The 23,156-nt window shown below is 40.4% G+C and overlaps 1 protein-coding gene across 4 annotated transcripts in view; it reads left to right on the forward strand.

Annotated features, from left to right (window-relative positions):
- Nucleotides 1–23,156, forward strand: part of ITSN1 (intersectin 1) — a 216,349-nt gene that overhangs the window by 1,164 nt on the left and 192,029 nt on the right. The window lies entirely within an intron of this gene.

The raw sequence follows: 23,156 nt of genomic DNA on the forward strand, positions 1-23,156 counted from the left end.
CAGATGCCGTCTCTTTGTGCTTATCCCCGGGCATCCCGCTCTCGCCGTTTCCGTGGTCAAACGCGCAAATGATAGAAGCAAGCACAGTAAAAAAGGACAGATAATAAAAACAAATGCATCTGGGAAAAAAAAAATCTCAATTCCGTTGACGGAGAGAGGCAATGTCACTAATCCCTTTGAACGGATGAAGAACACACAGGCTCAGAGATCTCATGCATTAGGCAGTGGACAGGATCTGAGGTTAGGAACTGGGGCCAGGACCCAGCAGGCCAGCTGGTTCGCGAAGTGCCACTCTCAACCCCTAAAATGGGAGGGATGTATTTGCCTGGATACCTTTATTTTTAGCTGATGTAAGGTTGCAGAAGCTTAAATTTCTCTCTTCAAGGTTAGGATTTCTACCTGTTTATCTCTGCAAACAAAATGCTGGGTTTTTTCTTTAAAAGATTTTTTTTTTTCCCTTCTAGTTTACATGACACATTTATGTTGCACTCATGGTGTTTGTTTTATAACTAAAAATGTACGTCCTTGTAATATCCAGGGGAAATTTTTTTTTTTTTTTTTTTTTTTTTCTGTAGGAGGTTGGTAAAGAACCCAGGAACTTTTTTAGGTAATCTAAATTGGAAATGAAGGGACACTAATTTAGTGGTGGCATTAAAACTATTTAAAAAGCATTTCTGATAGAATTTTCTTTTAAATGGCGTTTCTTTATCTAAGAATGTGTTGAAGTTGCCGAGGCACATGGCACCTTCACAAAACTCTATGATTATTATTCTGCCTGAGTAGGAGAGGAAATGAACAAATTTTTGATGTACTTTGGAACCCTGTGGATTGTTCAGATACTAAGCATTGTGAAATAGGGCATAAAATGAGTAGTAGCAAGTTAGTTCCCTGAAATGTTTGTCCCTCTTAGCATTTTTTTTTTCAATTTACTAGAAATTTCCTTTTTCTTAATGCTTATCTCTTCTGTTGGTAGAACTCAAGTTCATCTTTTCAGCAAATGCCTAGTTTGAGGAAAATTCAAATATCCCATAAGATGTTAAGGGGGAGGTGCTGGTAAATTGCTCCATTCTTACTCATCTTTTTAATTTGCTAGATTTGTGAATGACACAGAATTAATTACGTGAGGGTTGGGTTTATGTTACTTGGTTCAGGTTTCACTGCCATAGCACTAGTCTCTTTGGAATGATCATTTTCTTCTGAATGGCTCCACTTACTGGTGGGTTTCTCAAAGTCTGGACCTCAGATCATTTAGATCAGCATTAAGTGAGGTTCTTGTTAAAAATACAGGTTTTTTTTTTTTTTTTTTTTTTTTGTCACCTTACTTCAGAATCCGATTCCTGGAGATGGGACCCTGGAATCCGATTTTTAAACAAGTTCTCCAGGAATTTCTCTTGGAATAGAAAAGTTGGAGAACAGCTGGCCCTGTGCTTTCCTTCTCCTAAGACCGTCCCCTGAAGTGGATAGCAGATTTTAAGTAGCAGACTAAGTTTTATACCTTAGGCTGCTAATAAAAAATGGACTACGGGGATCCCTGGGTGGCGCAGTGGTTTGGCGCCTGCCTTTGGCCCAGGGCACGATCCTGGAGACCCGGGATCGAATCCCACATCAGGCTCCCGGTGCATGGAGCCTGCTTCTCCCTCTGCCTGTGTCTCTGCCTCTCTCTCTCTCTGTGACTATCATAAATAAATAAAAATTAAAAAAAAAATTTTAAAAAATGGACTACGACTTTCAGATATATAATGCACCTAAAATATATGTTTCAGAAGAGCAGAGATTTTGGCTCATCATTCTATCTCCAGTGCCTAGAATAGTGCCTGGAGGAGCTCCATTAAATATTTATGAGTGGATAAGGTTGCAATGAGGCCACACTTTAAAACCTTTTCTTGTAAAATTAATATTATTACTTAGTCACGGATTTTATAAATTAGGAGCTACATGTACTGTGCCCAGTCATTTATGTAAGTTTGTTTGGCTCTGAAAAGGGAGAACCTTTCCCAAGAATAGAAGGCACAAGGTGATTAAGCTGAAAAGAAGGCTTCTATCAAAATATTGTTTAGAGACTAAAAACGTAAATTTAGGTCCCCATGTAGTGGTGGGTTACTATTTAACACTATCTCAAAATGCCACTGGTATGCTATGATAAACCCAACATACTGCTGTAAAAATTGGTTTACAGAAAATACAGAAAATTGGTATGTTTTCCAATTTCATTTTTCATCCTAATAAAGTATGACCTTCAGTCTTTCTTTTCAGAATCCAGTGTAGTACCCCATAAAGAACAGTTTCTGTTATATAGTTGAGGGTGCTGAATAGTTAGGAGTAAAATTTCTACAGGGTATTGGGTTTGACCACACACAATCTGTGACTTTGATCTGGCCCTTAACCTTTCAATGTCTCAGTTTTTTCAGCTGAATGGGAATAATAATAGTAGGTTAAGTTTAAGTACTTCAAATGTTTACATAAATTCTTGAGATATATTCATGTACTAAATGGTAATTATGATGATAAGGAGTTCGAGTATATAAAAATATATAAAACTCAAACTAATCCATTTAATTTTTGTACTGCTGCACTTGATGGTAGAAATCCATCTCTTGAAAAAAAGAAGTCTCTTGCTAATTTCTTGATACTAATTTTTAATTGGATAACTAACTTTTTAATTGGATATCTAATCTTTAATTGGATAACTAACCATTAAAAGTAATAAACCATCAAATATTGTGTAAATAGGTATTTTTCTAAATAAAGATAAATCTTGTCATCGCTTTTAGATTTGTTGTATATTTTAGAAGCAAATTGCTAATCAGTTCATTTCCCTTGTATTTTAAGGAATTGCGTCTTTATGGTAGAAAGAAATCGAAATAGCGAAAAGTAAAAACTTCAAAATACTTCTATATCCACTACCTCAGTACCTATTTCTTCAAACCCTCTTTTTTTGTGGGTGCATGTGGCTTTTTATATACAATTTTTGGTAACAAATATGGGCCCTGCTATACATGATTATTTTGTAACTTTGTTTGGCTTAACCTCTTATATCATGAATCTTTCCATGGCTATATCGTCAGTTGTAATAGTTTAATAACTGAATAAGATTCCATTTTATGTCTGTGATCATTTAACCTATTTTTTTTATCAGACATTAATTTTCTTTTTTCTCCCGCTGTTAAAACTCCGCAGTGACTCTTCTCCTACATGCATCTCTGTGTATACTTGGGAGATTTTTTTTTTTTCTGTAGGATAAGTTTCTAGAAGTGGATTTGCAAGATCAAAGTACAGTGCATGCAAAGTTTAAGATTTTTGATACATGTTGTCATTTAGAAAGGTTGTAGCAATATACATCCTTACAGTGGTGGTTGAGAGTTCTGTTTTCTTCCCTCCCTTTTTTTGGAATGAGTTAACCAGTGACAAACCTAGTGAATTATTATTTTTAGGAAGAAGAAAGGGATGTTAATGTGATGTGTTCAGGAGTATGATCTGGAAAGTCAGAAAATTCATGCACTGCTAATAGTGATAGCTAACATTTAGCAAGTCCTTTTGCATCATTTGATAAGCACTACCTCACTCAGTCTTCACAAAATTGTCCTTTTTTAGATGAGTATGCCTTGGAAACTGAAGTACCAGCAGTTAAGGAACTTTAAAGAGCCAGCAAGTGGCCACCCAGATGTGTAAGTCCAGAGCCCAAATGTTCAGCCACGATCCTGGACTGCCTGTTTCTTGGACATGATTTATAGGCATTAGGGTATTTTTATATTCCTGATTTCATTTTTGGAATAACCTGGAGGTTCTCTGCTGCGTATCAGTTTATAGGCCTGAGTCCCTCTTGTTGAGAAGTTAGTCATATAAGTTAGCTCACAAATAAGCCTTGTCTACTATCTAGCATTCGTCTCTCAAAGCAGCTTATTATCCTTTCCAATGTAGTGGTTTTCCTGAAGTGCCCCTGCATGAAAAACAGGATTAGAGTTACAGAGAAGACTAGTGAAATTTGAAAAGGCGGTTCACTTGTAATGTGGACTTGCCTTGGAAACGACTGTGTGTAGACGTATGATAAGGAAGACAGCTGGGAGTCTGTCCAAACGTTCCCATATTGGCCAATTTGGAGATTTGAATCAGTCTGTGGAAGTTCACTTCAGGAATGTGATGGCCTCTCTGTACAGAGATGTCATGGATCCACCCGGAGATTGCTAAAAACAAAAAACCCAAGCCTGTTAATAAATGTGATGGTAGACTATCATTAACATTTTGTTGCTAACATTTGTAGCTCTCTAACCAGGTGAATTTGAAACAGGTTGATCTATTTGAATTCAGTGCTCTTTTGACCTTTTTCTGGGAGAATTAATCAGCCGTTTATCTTACTAACTTATTGCCCAGAGAGAGCATTGGTGAAATTGTTTTGGCTTTAGCTCTCTGGCCTGAGTTTGCTTGTGCTGAATTGACAGCTCAATTTTAAGCTGGTCACTAAAACCCATTCAGTGTTGTGTGGTGTGGGAATGGTACAGAGTACTTTGCACTCTTGGCTGAATGGCAGTCCCAGGAGTTGAACTGAGGGGTGTGATGGAGTTTCAGATTCAGCTGAATATGACTGTGAACATAACAAGGTCATAGCAGTGGGTCAGTTTTTCTTTTTTTAATCCTTGATGTTTAAAATAAAACATCTTATCCTAATGCACAAGGGCAGTGCTTTTGATCCTCTTGCTTTATTTTTTTTTTATTTTTATTTTTTTTATCTTTGATAGTCACAGAGAGAGAGAGAGAGAGAGGCAGAGACACTGGCAGAGGGAGAAGCAGGCTCCATGCACCGGGAGCCCGACATGGGATTCAATCCCGGGTCTCCAGGATCGCGCCCTGGGTTAAAGGCAGGCGCCAAACTGCTGCGCCACCCAGGGATCCCTGATCCTCTTGCTTTAATGGGCATTTTGCCTAGTTTTTCTGTCAGTGATGGTTTTGTTCATCCTTGTGTCTTGCCTGCAAGTCCTCCCGGTGACTGGTAGCATGGATTTGCAAGACATGGATACAGCTCATGGAAATGAATGCAGCCAAGTGGTTTTTAGTGCCATGCATTAGCCAACCTAGTAAAGGAGGACATTGATTCTTTAAATATTTTTTTTATTTATTTGAGAGTGAGAGAGCACTTGTGCGTGTTGGGGGTGGGGCAGGGAGAGGGAGAGAGAATCCCAAGCGGACTCCATGCTGAGCGTGGAGCCTGATGCAGGGCTGAGACTGATCTGAGCCGAAACGATGAGTCAGATGTGCAACCAGTTGAGCCACCTAAGTGCCATAAGGAAGACACTGATTCTTTTTACTTTCTAAAAAAAAATTTATTTATTATTTATTTGAAAGAGAGTGTGTGTGAGCACACAGCAGGGGAAGAGAGAGGGAGAAGCAGATTCCCCGGTGAGCAGGGAGCCCTATATAGGGCTCAGTCCCTCACCCAGGGATCATGACCCAAGCCAAAGGCAGATAGATGCTTAACCAACTGAACCACCCAGGCACCCCAGGAGGACACTGATTCTTATGCTAAAAGCACTGGAAACAAGATGCTCTTGGATCTGTTTGTTTTATCTTTGTGTACGTGCGTGTGTGTAGGGCTAATTATTTTTTTCTGAGACAAAGTTCCTGAGCGGTTACATTGTTCTAACAAGGGTAGTGTTTCCTATCATAAGTCATTGTATAAACATACACACACCATTCCTGTATGTTATTTATAATAAGAGTCTGTGGAAGATCTATAATCTTCGTTGTGGAGATGCTGTTTTATAACAATCCATTTCTGCTGCAAACCTAAGATAATTAGATTTTGAAAACAAGTAATCTTCCACTTTCTGGCATTATTTAAACTCAACTGCTCCATTCTGGCAGAATTGAAATGCTACCTTTTGGTCACTGGCATCTAAAAGCTGTATAGCTAGTATGAGAGAAAGCTTGAAAAATGGATAAATAAGTCTCATTACTGGTGTATAGCAAAGTTTCAATGAGTAAAGGTCCCCCTTTTTTATTTCTTCTCTCCTTTGTTTATGATAATTACTATTAAAGAAAGTCAGCAAATGATAATAACATTATTATAGGTAGTATTGTTTATTTCCAGATACCTTCAAATAACAGTCATTATAATTGTTTTAAAATTCTTTAAATGATTACAGAAATTGAGGCAGAAGATAAGGTGGTAGAGAGGTTACTAGTATGTAAGCTTCAGGAGGGTAGAGAGTTTTGTGTGTATTGTTCACTGCTTTATCCCCGGCAGCTAGAACAGTGCCTGGTACATGTTGGACCCTGAGCAGTTGCTTGTTGGCACATTGAGTAGATTATTAGTGTTTGAGGACCTGATTGTCTGGAGGCCAGAGTTCCTCAAGTTTGGTGAGCACTGAGGAGATAGGGGCTAGTTTGGATTTTTTTAAGTCAATGGAAGTAGGAAACTAAGGTAAGTTTTAAGCAGAGGAGTCCCATGATTTGCTTTTGTTTAAAAAGATCACTCTGGATTTCATGGGAGTGGGAGTGGCTTGTAGGAAAGCAAGAGAGAAATGTTGAATTGACTCTACTTTCTGTCACCTGTGGATATTGCCATTTCTACCTAGCTTTGTAATTTTTCTTTTTTTCAAATTTTTAAAAAAGATTTTATTTATTAATGAGAGACAGAGAGGGAGAAAGAGGGGCAGACACAGGCAGAGGGAGAAGCAGGCTCCATGCGGGGGGGCGGGGAGCGGGGGCAGACACAGGCAGAGGGAGAAGCAGGCTCCATGCAGGGAGAGAGAGAGAGAGAGAGAGAGAGAGGGGCAGACACAGCTAGAGGGAGAAGCAGGCTCCATGCAGGGAGCCTGATGTGGAACTCAATCCTGGGACTCCAGGGTTATGCCCTGGGCCGATGGCAGGTGCTAAACCGCTGAGCCACGCAGGGATCCCCATTTATAAAAAAATTTTTAAAAGATTTTATTTATTTATTAATGAGAGACAGACACAGAGAGAGAGAGAGAGAGAGAGAGAGAGAAACAAGCAGAGGGAGAAGCAGGCTCCATGCAGGAAACCTGATGTGGGAATTTTTCTTTGCCATGAAGATACTCTTTGAGCTTTCAGGGATGGGGTGTGATGAATAGTGATTGGTAGAAACTTTTTGAAGTTCTTGTGAAACTACTGTTATTATTGATCAGACGAAACCAAACAATGTGAAATAAAGATCAGCAATTATTTAACTTTTTAAGCATTAAGTTGATTAACAGATTTCTGATAGAGTTTCTGTTTATATTTCTTGGCGAAAGAAACTTGAAATATAGGGAAATGAATCCTTAAAATAGGTATTTTATGACTTGATTGTCTGTAGAAGCTGTTCACTTCGAGGAAAATCTAATTTGTAAAACGCTGCTATTGTCTGTGCAAGCTGGTGTTTTAATTAGTATCAAAGGAGGGAAATACTGTAGTAATTGTAACCTTACATTACTTCCTTAGTTCAGTTAGTTTTAAACCACAGTCATTATCTGTTATCTTTAGTTGTTTCAGTCTCATTAGATGAAGTGATATTGCAGTTGTGATTTGGTAATTTAAAAAATAACATTTTTCCCCCCTCACTCCAAAAGCAGTATGTGTTTATCGAAGAAAACTTTTGAAAATATAGACAAGAAAAAAGTGGACCTAGAATCTCACTATCCAGCAATAATGACTGTTCATATGCTGTGAAGGGTCCATCAGCTCAAATTTCTCAGCAGATTGGGTGTGTGAGCTGCTCAGTCTGGGAGACATGAGGGCATGCTAGGGACCTGGGCACTGAAGTTGGTCCATGCAAGAGGCTCCCCAGGGCCAGGCAGCCTACTCATTTGTGGCCTGAGAGACATACCTTCTAGTTCTTCAAGAGAAGCTGGAAATCGGCAGCCCGGGTGGCTCAGTAGTTTAGTGCCGCCTTCAGCCCAGGGCCTGATCCTGGAGACCTGGGATTGAGCATTAGGCTCCCTGCTTGGAGCCTGCTTCTCCCTCTGCCTGTGTCCCTGCCTCTCTCGCTCTCTCTTTGTGTGTGTGTCTCATGAATAAATAAATTTTAAAAATCTTAAAAAAAAAGCTGGAAATCTAGAGATATGGATTTAATATGAAATCTTGCAATTTTTGTATGGGCCACAATTTTTATAAACACACTGGGCTTCAGACATTGCATACCCGAGGGCTGAATTCAGTCTTCGTTGCCTTGCCACTTTGTAATCTCAATACATACCTTCGTGTAGCTTGTATTTTTCACTTAATGTATTGGAATATATTCTAAGCCTCCATAGCCCACCACTGCCCTCAAGTGTGTTCCCCTGACTTTGTGTCCCTAATTTGTGTTCCCTCACCACGACTGGATAAAACAATTTAAGAAAAATCTTAGTCTTGTTTTAACTTGCCCTTTTTTTTTTTTTTTTTGCCACTACCAATGAGTTTGAACATTTGTTGAATGTGTATTGGCCTTATACACATTGGTAACCAGCCACTTTGCTCTCTTAGTTCCAGGAGTGTTTTGGTCATTTATTCAGTGCTTTTCAACCTTTTGATGTCCTCTACAATTAGTATCACGTTAGTCCTGGTAATTAGTACTAATGGCAGGCATCATCTCCTGTAACTAAGGGCAGCAGTACCGTGAGCACACCTGTGTCCCATTTGAAAGTACAGTAGTTGGGAAGATCTGAGTGTGGTCACCTGGTAAGTGAACATGAGCATGCACGAATTGTTCCAGATGTCCAGGCTTAAACCAAGACAGAATCTTAGCCCTCTAACATCTTATTTTTCTTTTTTTTTTTCCCATTTCTCTTGGGTTTTTCATGTAGACCAAACATACATGTTTTTTTAAGTGTACTCTTGTTTTTAATAAAAAAAATTATTAGATATGTGCTGCTGAAGCAAGCAGAGAAAAAATTTTTTAAAAAAGATTTTATTTATTTATTTGAGGGAAAGAGGGAGGGGTGAGCATGAGCAGGGGTAGGGGCAGGGGTAGGGGCAGTGGAAAGCAGACTCCTGGTGGAGCTGGGAGCCCCATGTTGGCTTTTATGCTGGGCTCAGTTCTGGACTCAAACCCATGCCCCTGGGATGATGACCTGAGCCGAAGGCAGATGCTTAACTGGCTGAGCCATCCAGGTACCCCTATAATTTGTTTTTAATTTGTACTTTTTATTGATGTGAACTCCCCAAACAGTGGTAAAAGCTCCTTACCCTCTAATTTCTTTAAAAAAATTTTTTTAAAGATTTATTTATTTATTTATGATAGACATAGAAAGAGAGAGAGAGGCAGAGACACAGGAGGAGGGAGAAGCAGGCTCCATGCCGGGAACCCGACGTGAGACTCAATCCCAGGACTCCAGGATCGTTCCTTGGGCCAAAGGCAGGCGCTAAACTGCTGAGCCACCCAGGGATCCCCCACCGTCTAATTTCTTAAATTTGATTCAGTTCTCTTAAGTTCTTTTAAACTCTAGACTCCTAGCAAAAGTCTAAGATGGACCTTATTGTGATGATGATAAAACAAGTACAGAGAACTGAGACTGTGTGAGGAATTTTTGGAGTGTCTGACCCAACACAAATCCCTTAACTGTCCTTTCACCTGCACATCCTCTCCTGGCCAACTTCTTCCTCCCCACAGAAGACACGGAGGAGGATTGAACCAGGTTTGGGGACCTGACCCAAGCTAGCCAATCAGTGTTCCTTTCCTGGAAATCTGAAATTGGACCTGGAGATTGGGATTGGAGATTCACATGCTCAAGGCCCTAAGGTAAACACTTGGGACATAAGTTATGTCCTGCTGTTGTGTCTGGAGCAGAGAAAGGTGTTCATATGGAGTGTATATAAAGCACATATCTGGACAGAAGCAAAAAGAACACTATCTGAATCTCTGATGGCTTTAAACCGTCTTCATTCATTTCTGTGGACTGGCTGCATTCCTGTTCCTGTTCCTTTTGGTTTAAGCCAGTTGAGTGGGTTACTGTTATGGTGATTGACGGTTCTTATTCTCAACACTGTATTTTTTTTTTTTTTTTTAAGTAATACTACCATGTCTCTAACACTTCTGAGGAAGTTGTGACTTTTTCATTATATTTTCCATGTAATCGTAACATTGAAAATTAAGGATTGTAGGAAATGCAGAAGTACAGAATTTAACTTAGGTCATCATGATTTTATTCGAAAAGCCATTTTGCAGATGTGGATGCCACTTTCAACTCATTTATTTATTTAATTTTTTAATTTTAATTTTAATTTTTTTTTTTTTTTTTTTTTTTTTTTTTTTTTTTTTACTTTCACATCTTTTAAACCAGTTCAGATCTCTAGCTGAGGGAAAGCAGGAAGGAAGAGATTTGGAATGTACTTCCAGATGCCCTAGCAGTTCAGTGGTGTTATTTCCCTTCACATACATATAACAGTGGCCACACGCAAAAAAAAACGATAGTAGCGATATTCACAGTGAACATAACACTATTGCGTGTGTCCGTGTAGGGGGTGAGTTTGAAGTCTGTTCAGGTGTGTTCTGTTCATGCCTCTGAAACAAGACTCTCAACTTTAATTGGTAAATTTAGACTCTCATCTAAATACCGAGAAATTGAATCTCAGCTTAATTTACCCGGGTCGAAGGCTTTTTCTATCCCATGGTGATGTCCTAACAACTCAATGGTAAGTTGTGGTAGTCTATTTTCCTAAGGAGTTGGGTGGAGAGGGAAAACAAAAAGTGATGGGAAGAGAAGGAAAGGAGAAGGAAAGGATTAAAGTAGAGGAAGATAAAATTTGGTGTTATGATAGTCCTTATTTATATTTGTCTGAAATTTTTTATTTGCAAATGGAAGAAGCACCAACTGTCTTTTTTTTTTTTTTTTTTTAAAGATTTTATTTATTTATTCATGGGAGACACAGAGAGAGAGGCAGAGACACAGGCAGAGGGAGAAGCAGGCTCCCTGCGGGGAGCCTGTTGTGGGACTGGATCCCAGGACCCTGGAATCATGACCTGAGCCAAAGGCAGACAGAAGCTCAACCACTGAGCCATCCAGGTGTCCCAAGCACCAGCTGTCTTAAACAAAGGAAGGTATGTTGACTCACATACCTTCAAGTCCAAGGGTTTTTGATTGGCCTGGCTTGATCATGAGCCTGAACCAGTCCTCTTGGTCAGGAGAGTGCAGGACCTCATTGGCTGTCCTGGCTTTTGGGTCCATCTTTTGTACCAGTTGGTAAGGTCTGTACCTAAACTCATGGAAATCACAGGAGGGAAAATAGGATCAGTTGGGAGAAGGAAGGGTGTTGAGTAGGCAAACACATGCCCAAAACACTCATAATAAATGGTGAAAATATGAAAAGGGTGACCATTTTCTTCTTTTAAGTGAAAGCCTTTAATAAAATGATACAAAGACCTCAAAGAAACCAAAAGCATATGTGAGCATTCTTCTCAATAAAGTTTGGTTTTTAAATTTAAATGGGTAGCATACTGCCTACAGAATTTGTATTTCTCATTCATTTTAGAACTAAATATATTTTACTATTCTGTGACTTCTCTGAATAGAATGAAGTTTGGGAGACTCCTCTGTAGTCTGGTTAGATCACCTTAAATTTAGAACTGTGGGCATTACTGTCACCAGTTGGGCTGCTTCTGTCATTGCAGATTTCCTCAGTGCCTAAGGTGTGTAGCTTTCTGTCTTGGCTCATTCTTGGAGGCTTTTTAACTTACGCTCATCTGGAACTGCTGGAGAAACATGTATCTACTATGGAAAAGTTGGAACTGGAAAGGGATATATCCTTTCTTCAGTCGTCTGCTTTTTTTTTTTTTTTTTTTTTTTTTTTTTAAGACTCTAGGAGAGATAGCAACTTGACCTTTTCCAGACGGCCCGGGCCTATTTTTGAGATTTGTTGTTATGGTTTTGGTAAGAGACTGATTACAGTAGGTGGCAAGAGCTTATCATATACGCTGCACTTATTTTTAAGATTCTTATTTTTAAGATTCTTTTTTTTAAAGCCTAGATGATTTTTTTTTTAAGATTTTATTTATTCATGAGAGACACAGAGAGAAAGGCTGAGACCTAGGCATTGGGAGAAGGAGGCTCTCCCTGTGGGGAGCCCAATGCGGGCCTTGATCCCAGGCCCCTCTGATCACACTCTGAGCCAAAGGCAAACGCTCAATCCCTGAGCCACCGAGGTGCCCCTATTTTTAAGATTCTGTATCCTAATTTATTTCACCCGCTCTGATTCCTGGTCCTCCTTCGCTTTCTCTCATCTCAGGTGGCTCATTTCCTCCTGCTTTTGTTTCCTGCCCTGTGCACCTGGGAACACTGAGCGTGTCACACCCACGACCCCTGGCCAGCTGTCCCTCTGTCATTTCTCCCCTGCAGACCTCCGTCGCCTCTCCAGCCCAGCTATCTGCATGCTGTTTCCTGTGTTTGTGCGGCTGACAGCTGGCTGAGGAGAAGCATACAGACTCGTGGGCTTCCCTCCCCGCTTGGCGGTGACCCGCTGAGTATTCCCTCACAGCTTTCTCTCCTGTTCTCACCAGATTTGCCCATTTCCTCAGGCTTCCCCCAAGGCTCCCGAACCTTCACTTTTCAGGGCCGATTCTGCCTCCTGTCTGGGCCTGCTGCCCACTTCCCAAATAGCTCTTGTGACTCTCACTGACTCACACTTACTTACCCTTTGCTTCTTGCGATGAGAGGGAGAAGGACGAGGTGGGCGTCACCTTCCTTCCTCGGGTTCTAGGTGCCAGTTCCTCTCTGGCTCCTCTGTGACTCTGGGCCTGTCTCCGGTGCTTGTTCCCTTCAGCGGTGCCACCGCTCAGTCCTGCACAAAAATGAAGTGAGTCCACTGCTTCGAGTCCTGCTCAAGTCCTGTGTGCCAGGAGCTGAGGCAGGAGCAGGGAGGACAGGGGTGACAGCTACATGTCCTCCGTCTGTTTCTATTTCAGTGGGACAGATGGACATACCAACAAAACAACCCACGAGCCACCCCACATAAATACATGATTTCCAGCTGTTGAAAGCACTGCAGAAAGCATTCAGGAGGACGCAACCCAGTTCTGGAGTCCATGGGAGATGTGACATGGACCCGGGAGTCTGAGCTACGCACAGGAGTTCATCAGGGAAGGAACCAGCATGGGAACAGGACCCACACCATGAGGAAGGAGCACAGCACGTTTGAGAAGAAGGCCTCCATGGCCGTGGAGAAGGGGAGGCCAGACTGGGCAGGGCCTTTAAGGCAGGTAGAACAGGGTTTGGTGTCAATCCAAAACCTCCAGCCTGAACCAGGCCTGTTCTCTGCCTCCTCCGTCCCTTCCTTCACACTGTATTTGGGTTCATCCCAGTGCTGCTGTGCTCCCTCCACTGGTTGGCGACCCATGTCGTCCTCTGGCAGCCACGTTTCTTGGAAGAGTAGTTTCATGTTGGGTGTCTTTACTGTTCCTGTTACTCATCATAGTGGGTTTCTGCTCTGCCCCTCCATTGTTGATTGCTGCACACAAGTTTCCACCCATTTGTTTCTTGACATCTGACTTGACACTTTTTTTTTTGTTTTTTCAATATAACCTCTACACCCAGCATGGGCTTGAGCTCATAACTGTAAGATCAGTTATCCCAGGTTCTTCTGACTGAGCCATCTGGGCACCCCTCGACACATTTCTTCTTTGTTTTTTTAAAGATTATTTATTCATGAGAGACACAGAAAGACAGAGACATAGGCAGAGGGAGAAGCAGGCTCCCCATGGGAGTCGTATGCGAGACTCCATCAGGGATTCCTGGGATCATGACTTGAGGCCTGAGCCAAAGGCAGATGCTCAACCACTTAGCCACCCAGGTGCCCCCACATTTCTTCTTTAGAAACACTCTTCTATTTTGGCTTTCCCTGCCTTATACTCGGTTTTTTTCCTCTCTATCACATCTAGGATTTCTTGGTCTCTTGGGGCTCCTTACCTCATTACGTTCTGTCTCTAGAGCTGTTATTTCTACCTTCTTTTGACCTTGCAGTCCCCTCTAGGACAGTCCTCTCCACTCTTACGAGTTTTAGCGACCACTAATAAATCTTGTTTTCTGTGTATACCTGGAGTTCTGTCTTTTCTTCTGCGTTCTAACCTTTTTTCTACAGCAGTTATTTATTGAGTACCTACTAAAGATCAATAACTATGTTAGGTACTCTGTAGCATAATAAAAAAAGTGTAGTTGACTTTCCTCCATGGTTCCCTTTGGAATTTCCTGACTTGTAGGAGCATCTTTTGTTATTCAAAATGAGCCCTTTTAGGCCTTACTTGAGTTTATGCTAATGAAGTGACTACTAGCCACCACCCCCCAAAAAAGGAGGAGGACTGGAGATTTGAGTTTCATCTTGTGGTCAGTGATTTAATCAGTCATGTCAGTCTGATGAAGCCCTGTATAGAAACCCTAGAATGGCGAGGTTTGGACATCTGGTTTGGTGAACATTTAGATGTGTGGGTAGATGTAATGAGGGAGCTGAGGGCAAGGTTAGGACAAAGCACAAACTGACACCCACAAATCCTCTTCCTCACTCCCAGGTGGGATACAGGTGACATTGCTCAGGCACTCTTGGCTACCCTAAAACTAAGGGAAGGAAAAAAAAAAACAGATGGTTAACTAATAGAGATCACAGCCCTGCGGGACTTGAGTCTCTCTCAGTTTACTGGGGTCTTAGTGATTTACAAGGAAAAAGCATTATCAATAGCCTAATTTCCAGAAATCTAGAGATTCAATTTCCTAGAGCCCCCCATGATGATGTGGGAAGCAAAGGTAGAAGGGAATGTAAATCAAATAAAATTTCCTTATACCCTTCAGCCCATTGACAATTACTTGAGGTAGGCGGAGGAGTATATAACCTTCCTCTTGGAAACTCCCAACTCTCTTAAAGTTAATGCTTTGCTAGAGGGACAAACTCCTTTAGCTTGACAATGGCAAGGCCTCAGTATCTCTTGAGTCTTTTTTAGCATATGAAAGTCCTTTTGGACACCTCTCTTTCCTTAACCTCCCCCAACTCCCAAGTTACAGGATCCGTCACCCCTCATAACCCTGGGGTAGCAGCTCTGTCTGCCTTTGGGTCCTGTCCCGCTGCTCAAGCAAAATCACCTTTTTGCACCAAAGACGTCTCAAGAATTCCTTCTTGGCCATCAGCTTTGGACCCCAACCTCACCAGCATTCCAAAACAACAAGTGGGCACCATTGTTCACAGACAAGAGAGGTAATAAAACTAATGACAAGTACAGTGCTTTCCTGAGTTTGGTGAGTAGTTCCAATGAATTACTGAACCTGGGGAAAGGTGGAGGTTGTGGGAACCCCCGAATTTATAGGCTGCCAGTAGAAGGGCTGGGGATACTCAAGCACTTCAGGGGCTACTCAAGACTTGTGGCTGATGTCTGAAGTGGGACTGAGCCCTTAACTTGTGGGGTCTGTACTAACCCCAGGGAGGTAGTTGGTGTCAGAGAGTTGTTGTTAGAACTGATTGACTTTGGGATATCTAGATCTCTATAGGGATCGACTCAGTACCTGTCTGTAAGCCAGGTAGGTGGATGGGCAGTTGCAAGTTGGCCATGCAGGCTGGCAACCTGGACTCCTTCTGTCTCATTCTGAAGTTGGTTGCTAGGTTCTGTCCACTCTCCTGCCCCGAAACATCTTTTGAATTCATCTCTTTCCCGTTATGTCCATTGCTTGTCGTCATAGCCCACACTTCCACACTTTGGAATTGTTCACATTTCCACTTGTTCTTACTGACTGGTCTGGCTTCTAGTCCTCACCTGTTCAGTGTTAACCTACCCCTTGTTGCCAGAGGAGTGTGTTTGGACATCTACCTCACGATAAAATCTTTCCCTGTATGTTTCATCTCCTGTGGTGGCAGGTTTCATTCAGACTTTGGTATCAGGACCTTTGTGTACTCTGACAAGTTATCAAGGACCTCGAGGAGCTTTTCTTTATGTGGATTTTTTTTAATCTATCACTATCTGCCAGATTAGAAATTAAAACTGAGAAATTTACAAAATATTTTATTTTATTGCAAATATCTGTAAAGCCCATCACATGCCTAATAAATAACAGGGTTAGGAAAACTGTTTTACAAAGCAAAAACGTTTAGTGAGAAGAGTGCATCGTTTTACATTTTTGCAAACTTCTTTGAATGTCTGGCTTAATAGAAGACAGCTGGGTTCTCATATCTGTTCTTGCAGTCCATGGGTTGCGAAATGTTTTGGTTGAAGTAGCTGAAAGAAATCTGGCCTCACACAGATATGTAGTTGGAAAAAACCAGGAGTCTTTTGATGGCATTTTCAGAAAATTGTGGTTATTCTTTGGTACTATACCAAAATTTGACACTGATAGTTTCCTAAGGGTTAGTTGCAATGCGGAATCTGGAATTATGTTGGTGAACTTTTCATACTGCATTACAATAAAATCTATTAGCTCATCTTGCAATTTGGATGGATATTTTACTCCTGTGTGATTTTGTAACATCATGTATTGGTCATTTGCAAAATATTAGTTCAGCGAGTTGTGTAGTTCCAAATGTTTCATTAAACAATACAAGATCCCATTTGTTAATACGAGAATCCATCTTATTAGAAAATTCTCTAAAAGTCGGGAAGTAGCCTAATTCACGTTGGCAGATACTAGTTTTCCAAATTTAAAAGTTTTGCCCAAAAACTCTTTTATCGTTAGCAACAAGTACCATCAGTGTTTCTCGAAGCAGTTGACTCACTTCATTTTTGAGAACCATTTGCCAAATACTTGTCTAAAAGTAAGTATAGATTTTCTGTTGTTGTTCTGCCAAGTAAAATTTGTGTTCCACGAAAACAGTGGCTAGTTCAGCTTCCAACACGTTTGCACAGGTGTGTTTTCTCAAGACATTGGTCATCGTCTGCGTGCCATTGGGGTGCTTTATGATTACTTCCCTTTTGGTCACATAAATATTAAACACATTTATTCAGGGGCTGAGATTTAATATCGTAATACTTTCTGATGACTTATCAAGGACATTCTGAGGTGAAACTGATTTTTTTTTACTGTGATTGTGTGGCAGTGAGGAATACACGACCACCAGTACAGTTTGGTGCCACTGCCAAGGTGGCAGCAGTTAACCCACCAGTCATTTACGTATTACCACAAATATAAACAGAGTGAAAAGGGAAAATGATGTCCGAGTACTATTATGATAGTAGATTTGATCTTCTGGTCCCTTTGAAGGGGTCCTGGGAACTCCAGAAATCCAGGGACCACACAGAGAATTGCTACGTTAGAGGGTAAAATCTGAACCTTTGTACCCAGTCTGATGAGTGCTTTATGCACCATCCCTGTGACCTTTCTGGTTTCTTCCTCATCTTTTCCATCTATACCTCACCTTTCCAGACTTTGGCCACCTGAACCTCCAAGTATGATCCTTTTGTCACATACACTTACCTTCCTTCGCATTTCATTTCATGCCACTGTTCACTCGTCCTTCTGTCTCTGGCTTATCCTTCTGGGTCAGACTAGGTCTCAATAGGAAGCTCCTGCCCCAGCTATTAATCATTTCTTTGAGTCCCACCCTGCTCCCAAACTTTTGACTGTTATCTCTCTCTCTCTTTTTTTAATCTTTTATTGGGGTTCAATTTGACAACATGTAGCGTAATACCCAGTGCTCATCCCACCAAGTGACCCCCTCAGTGCCCATCACCCAGTCACCCCAACCCCCTGCCCCACCTCCCCTTCCACTAACCCTTGTTCATTTCCCAGAGTTAGGTGTCTCTCATGTTTTGTCATCCTCACTGATATTTTCACTCATTTTCTCTCCTTTCCCTTTATTCCCTTTCACTAATTTTTATATTCTCCAAATGAATGAGACCATATAATTGTCTTTTTTTTTTTAATTTATTTAATTTATTTATTTATTCATGAGAGACAGAGAGAGAGAGAGAGAGAGGCAGAGACCCAGGCAGAGGGAGAAGCAGGCTCCATGCAGGGAGCCCGATGTGGGACTCGATCCCGGGTGTCCAGGATCAGGCCCTGGGCTGAAGGCGGCACTAAACCGCTGAGCCACCCGGGCTGCCCTAATTGTCCTTTTCTGATTGACTTATTTCACTCAGCATAATACCCTCCAGTTCCATCCACGTCGAAGCAAATGGTGGGTATTTATCATTTCTTTTTTTTTTTTAACTTTTTTTTCTTTTTCTTTTCTTTTTTTTTTACATTTATATATTTTTTAATTGTAGTTCAATTTGCCAACATATAGCATAACACCCAGTGCTTGACTGTATCTCTTTCCATCCTTTCTCTAGGTCCCTCTGGTATGGAATTCTTTTATTTCACAATCCCATCAGAAGAGGAAAGCATTTTACATTTCCTTTGTGACTTACATGTATTCATGTTAATATTTTGCATGTTGAACCTCCATAGCCCTAATTAAATGAAACATTTCAGCAGGGACGCCTGGGTGGCTCATTGGTTGAGCGCCTGCCTTCAGCCCAGGGTGTGATCCCGGAATCCCAGGATCGAGTCCCACATTGGGCTCCCTGCATGGAGCCTGCTTCTCCCTCTATGTCTCTGCCCCTCTCTCTCTCTCTGTGTCTCTCATGAATAAATAAATAAAATCTTTAAAGAAAAAAAAAAGAAACATTTCATCAAATGGGTGATAGGATATATATAGAAAGAGCCTTCATAGAGCCTTCTGCTGTATCTAGAAATGACATTAGGTCTAGCCCAAGAAGTAAACTGATTTCCTTTATAACTTACAAATGATACCTATCTTTCTAATCAGGAGGCTCTCCTGGTATCTAGATTCTGGGTTATATGCAGTTGAGTTCATCAGATAAGTGACCTTTTAGATACTAATCAGAGTTGCACTTAGCTTATGTAAAGTTTGCTTTAGAATGGCTTCTGGTATTATCTAACTCACACCCATGACTTCACAAAGACACAGGAATATTTATTGAGTACCTGTCATGTCTCATGTATTTTACAAGAGATTTTGTCATGTCCTATCTAAAATTTATTTTCCATAATTCTGTTAGAGAAATGGTAAATACACTTCATTATGTTACGGATGAGAAAACAGAACGTTATATTTGCTATCATTTGTTGTAACAATAACGTTACAAATGACGTATTGGGTAGCTGAACTTAAATACTTGAAATACCACAAAAATAGTTAGAAGTACTATAACATTATGAAATAAAATTTGGTATAAATAAATGATCATTTATCACATAGGCACATTTCAGGGCTTTAGCCTGCCTTTTAATTCTAGAAGGAGAGAATTGTTTGTGAAGGATTGTTTAGGTAGGGCCTAAAGTTCTTTCACATTCTGAGGTCGCATAATTCCAGGCAGTTGTAGCAGTGCTGGATATAGCAGGCAGTTATGCCTGTAATTATTGCTCAGAAAATGAAATCTATAACCTCTAGCATTCTGTTCATATTGGTTTTGTTATGAAATACATTACCTTTTAGATTTCTTCTCAAGTTTGAGATTTAGTTTACAAAACCATTAACTGATGTGTAATTATATTGTAAATTATAGGTTTGAATTAGATGGACCTTTAGGCCTGCCTTTGCTGGTAACTGTAACATCTTATAATTCCAGTCAAGATGCATTCCAGATGCTCTTGGAAATAGACAACTGAGTCACCATATCCTGAATAGTCTTTTGTCAGATTCAAAAATATAACAGATCTTAAATTGGAATGATAAAATGGCATTCACCCATCTAGTTTTGGATTTACTTCTTTGTGACATTCCTAAATGTGATGAAGAGGCAAGTCCTAGAACCAAGAGTTAACTTGAAAGATTTGTGCAGACCATGGGGGTTAGAACTAGAAAGTGACATATCACAATGTAGCTACTAGCATTTTTTTTTTTAGGTCCAGAGTTCGGCAGTTGGTCAAGATTTGTTATTTTATGATTGAGAGCCAGTATAGCAAATGGATTAAGAGCACAGATTCTGAAGCAAAATTGCTCAGGTATTAATTGCATAACCATAGCCAACAATTTCACTTTTCTGTACCTCTGTTAATCCATATGTAAAATGAGGTCGATTCTAGTTTTTGCCTTCCAGGGTTGTTGGGAGGATGTGAAAGCAGCTAGCACAGTGCCTTGCTAGATAGTAAGCGCTTTATAAGAAATGACTATTACCATTATTTTGTCATCATCTGTGATCCAGTCCTGGATTTGTAATTTAAGACAAAAATGAAGGTTTTAGTTATATAGTCTTGTTCGCAGTTGATTCTGTGACCTCATTTTGATTTCTCAGTTGTTCTTTTTGTCATGTGGAAGGTTGGCATTTGTCTTAAAGCTTGGTAGAGAGGCGAGGACCAGATGCGTCATCGGTTTAAAGTGCTTTCATGTGGTTATAAAACAATTAGATGTAAGAATTCTTACAATCCAACAACAAAAACAACCCAATTTTTTAAATGAACAAAAGACATGAATAGGCATTTTTCCAAAGAAGACATACAAATGGCCAACAATGTATTTAGTCATTAGGGAAATAGAAATTAAAACTGAGATGCCCCTTCACACACATTAGGATGGCCATCATTAAAAAAAAAATGGAAATGATAAGTGTTGGCAAGAATATAGAGGAACTAGAAGCCTTATATGTTACTGGTGGGAATGTAAGCTGGTGCTGCTGCAGTGGAAGACAGTTTTGTAGTTCCTCAATAAGCTAAATATAGAGTTATCAAATGTCCTAGGAATTCCATTCTTAAGTATACATCCAAACGAATTTAAAACAGCTGTCCAAACAAAAACTTGGAGGTGAATGTTCATCATCATTCACAATAGCCAAAGGTGGACATGATCCCAAATGTTGATTAACTTTTTTTTTTATCAGTGGACAAATTGTGGCATATGCGTATGACAGAGTATTATTCATTCATAATAAGGAATCCATGATACCTACAACAAAATGAATGAACCTAGAAAACATTATGATAAGTGAAAGAAGGTAGACATAAAAGGCCACGTACGTACCTAGAGGGACAGAAAGGAGATTAGTAGTTGCTGGGGGCAGAAATGTGGTTTTCTTTTGGGATGATGAAAATGTTCTGGAACTAGATTTGGTCATGGTATTAATGTATTAAATGGTGAATATATTAAATATCACTGAATTATATACTTTAGAGTGATTAAAATGATAATTTTTATTATATTTATTTTTTTAGTTAATTTTTTAAAAGATTTTATTTATTTGTTTGAGAGAGAGTGTGAGAGAAAGCACAAGCAGGGGTAGGGGGAATGGGAGAGGGAGAAGTAGACTGACTCCCCATTGAGTCAGGGAACCCTGATGGATATGAGGGATGTGGGGCTCCATCCCGGGACCCTGAGATCATGACCTGAGCCCATGGCAGATGCTTAACTGGCTGAGCCACCTGAAGCCCCTAATTTATTTTCAAGTAAGCTCCATGTCCAACATGGGGCTTGAACTCCATGACCTCGAGGTGGAGAGTTGCATGCTCTACTGACTAAGCCAGCCAGGCACTCCTCTATAATTTTTAAAAATGGAAAGAAATTAGAACATAACATTTAGTTTACCTTAGTGGCAATTTTTTTTAAAGATTTTATTTATTCAGGAGAGACACAGAGAGAGAGAGGCAGCCTGTCTCTCCTGAATAAATAAAATCCTAAAAAAAAAAAAAGTTTCTAAGATAAGCTCTTGGGGATCCTCAAGTTTTATTTTTTTTTTAATTTTTTTTGGGGGGGATCCTCAAGTTTTAAAGAGTATAAAAGAGTCCTGAGGCCAGAACTTTAGAGAGCCAAGGTCTTAGTGAAAATGTTATATGCTAATAATAAAAAAATTATGTATGAAATGCCTATGTTATGCATTTTTGAAAATAGAGGGAAAATAAATTATCAGCCAAAAAACTTTTTTGAGTGTGTGGTTGTTTTATGTCTTTTTTTTGCTCAGAGATTATTAGGTTTGGAACCAGGGTGTTCTTTTCAAGATAGTGTAAATCTCCAGTTTGGGAAAAGGGTCTCAGTTACAGGTTAAGTTTATGGTTTTGAATTTGAACACCTTTTACAATAGGAATGACATCAGGTATGGGTATTAACTTCATCATATTCAATTCCTTCAAACTTTTATAATCTGGGATCCATTTGAAATATAGAAACAGCTAGTATTTACTGAGTGCTTCCTATGTGCAGGCAGTGTCCTAGGTGTTTTCCCGTGTAATGACTCACCTAATCCTCCCAACAACCCTGCGGAATAGGAACTGTTATAATGGTTAGTTAGCTTACCTATGATCCCACAACCTGAAAGTGGCAGCTCTGGTATTAGGACCCATGCATTCTGGCTGAAGTCTGCACTGTTAACCACTATGCTGTATGCTATGCCTACATGCACTGTACACTAGCTCTCTGGGAATATATATATAGGAAGTTCCCATTTGGAAGGCTCACAATTGTACAGTTGACCCATGAACAAAGGGGAGGATAGGGGTGCCAATCCCTGCACAGTCAAAAATCCACATATAATTTTTGACTCCCCAGTAACTTAACTAGAAATAGCCTGCTGTTGACTGGAAGTTTTACTGATAACATAAACAGACCAGTTATACGTGATTTGTATGTTATATATATTATATTCTGTATTCTTAAGTCAGAGGAAAGAAGAGGTTACTGAGAAGATCATTAAGAGGAAAAAATACGTTTATGGTACTGTATGGAATAAAATCCACATTTAAATGGACCCACGCAGTTCAAACCCTGTTGTTCATGAGTCAGCTATACTGTATGGCAGTGGGGGCGGAATTGGAAGGGGTCCTGGGTCTGGAGCCTAAGGCAAGGGCTCTAGCAGAGAGGTAGTTAGGGGAGAGATGTGGAGCTGTGGGGGCCAAGTTCATGCCTAGAGTGCTTCTGGTCCAGTTTTCTATTTGGACATTTCTTTTCTTAGAGCTTGGCTCAGCTTACGGCTCTTAGAGATCTCTTCCCTTTTCTGTGGCCCTTGGGAAGACAGATTTTTCAGTTTTCTCCTAGTCTCTGGCTCTGAGGCAAGCTCTTGCTCCATTTGAACTTTTCTGAGAGTTTGTACCACCAACTAGGAATGAGAAAAAAAGTTGAAGTGGGGAAGGTATTGAAAGATACCTTTTAGGGACACCTGGGTCGCTCAATGGTTGAGCGTCTGTGTGCCTTTGGCTTAGGTCTTGATCCTGGAGTCCTGGGATCGAGTCCCACATCGGGGGATGCCTGCAGGGAGGCATCTTCCCCCTCTGCCTGTGTCTCTGCCTCTCTTT

This window comes from Canis lupus, chromosome 31 (genome assembly GCF_011100685.1).
Source record: "Canis lupus familiaris isolate Mischka breed German Shepherd chromosome 31, alternate assembly UU_Cfam_GSD_1.0, whole genome shotgun sequence".
Classification (NCBI taxonomy): Eukaryota; Metazoa; Chordata; class Mammalia; order Carnivora; family Canidae; genus Canis; species Canis lupus.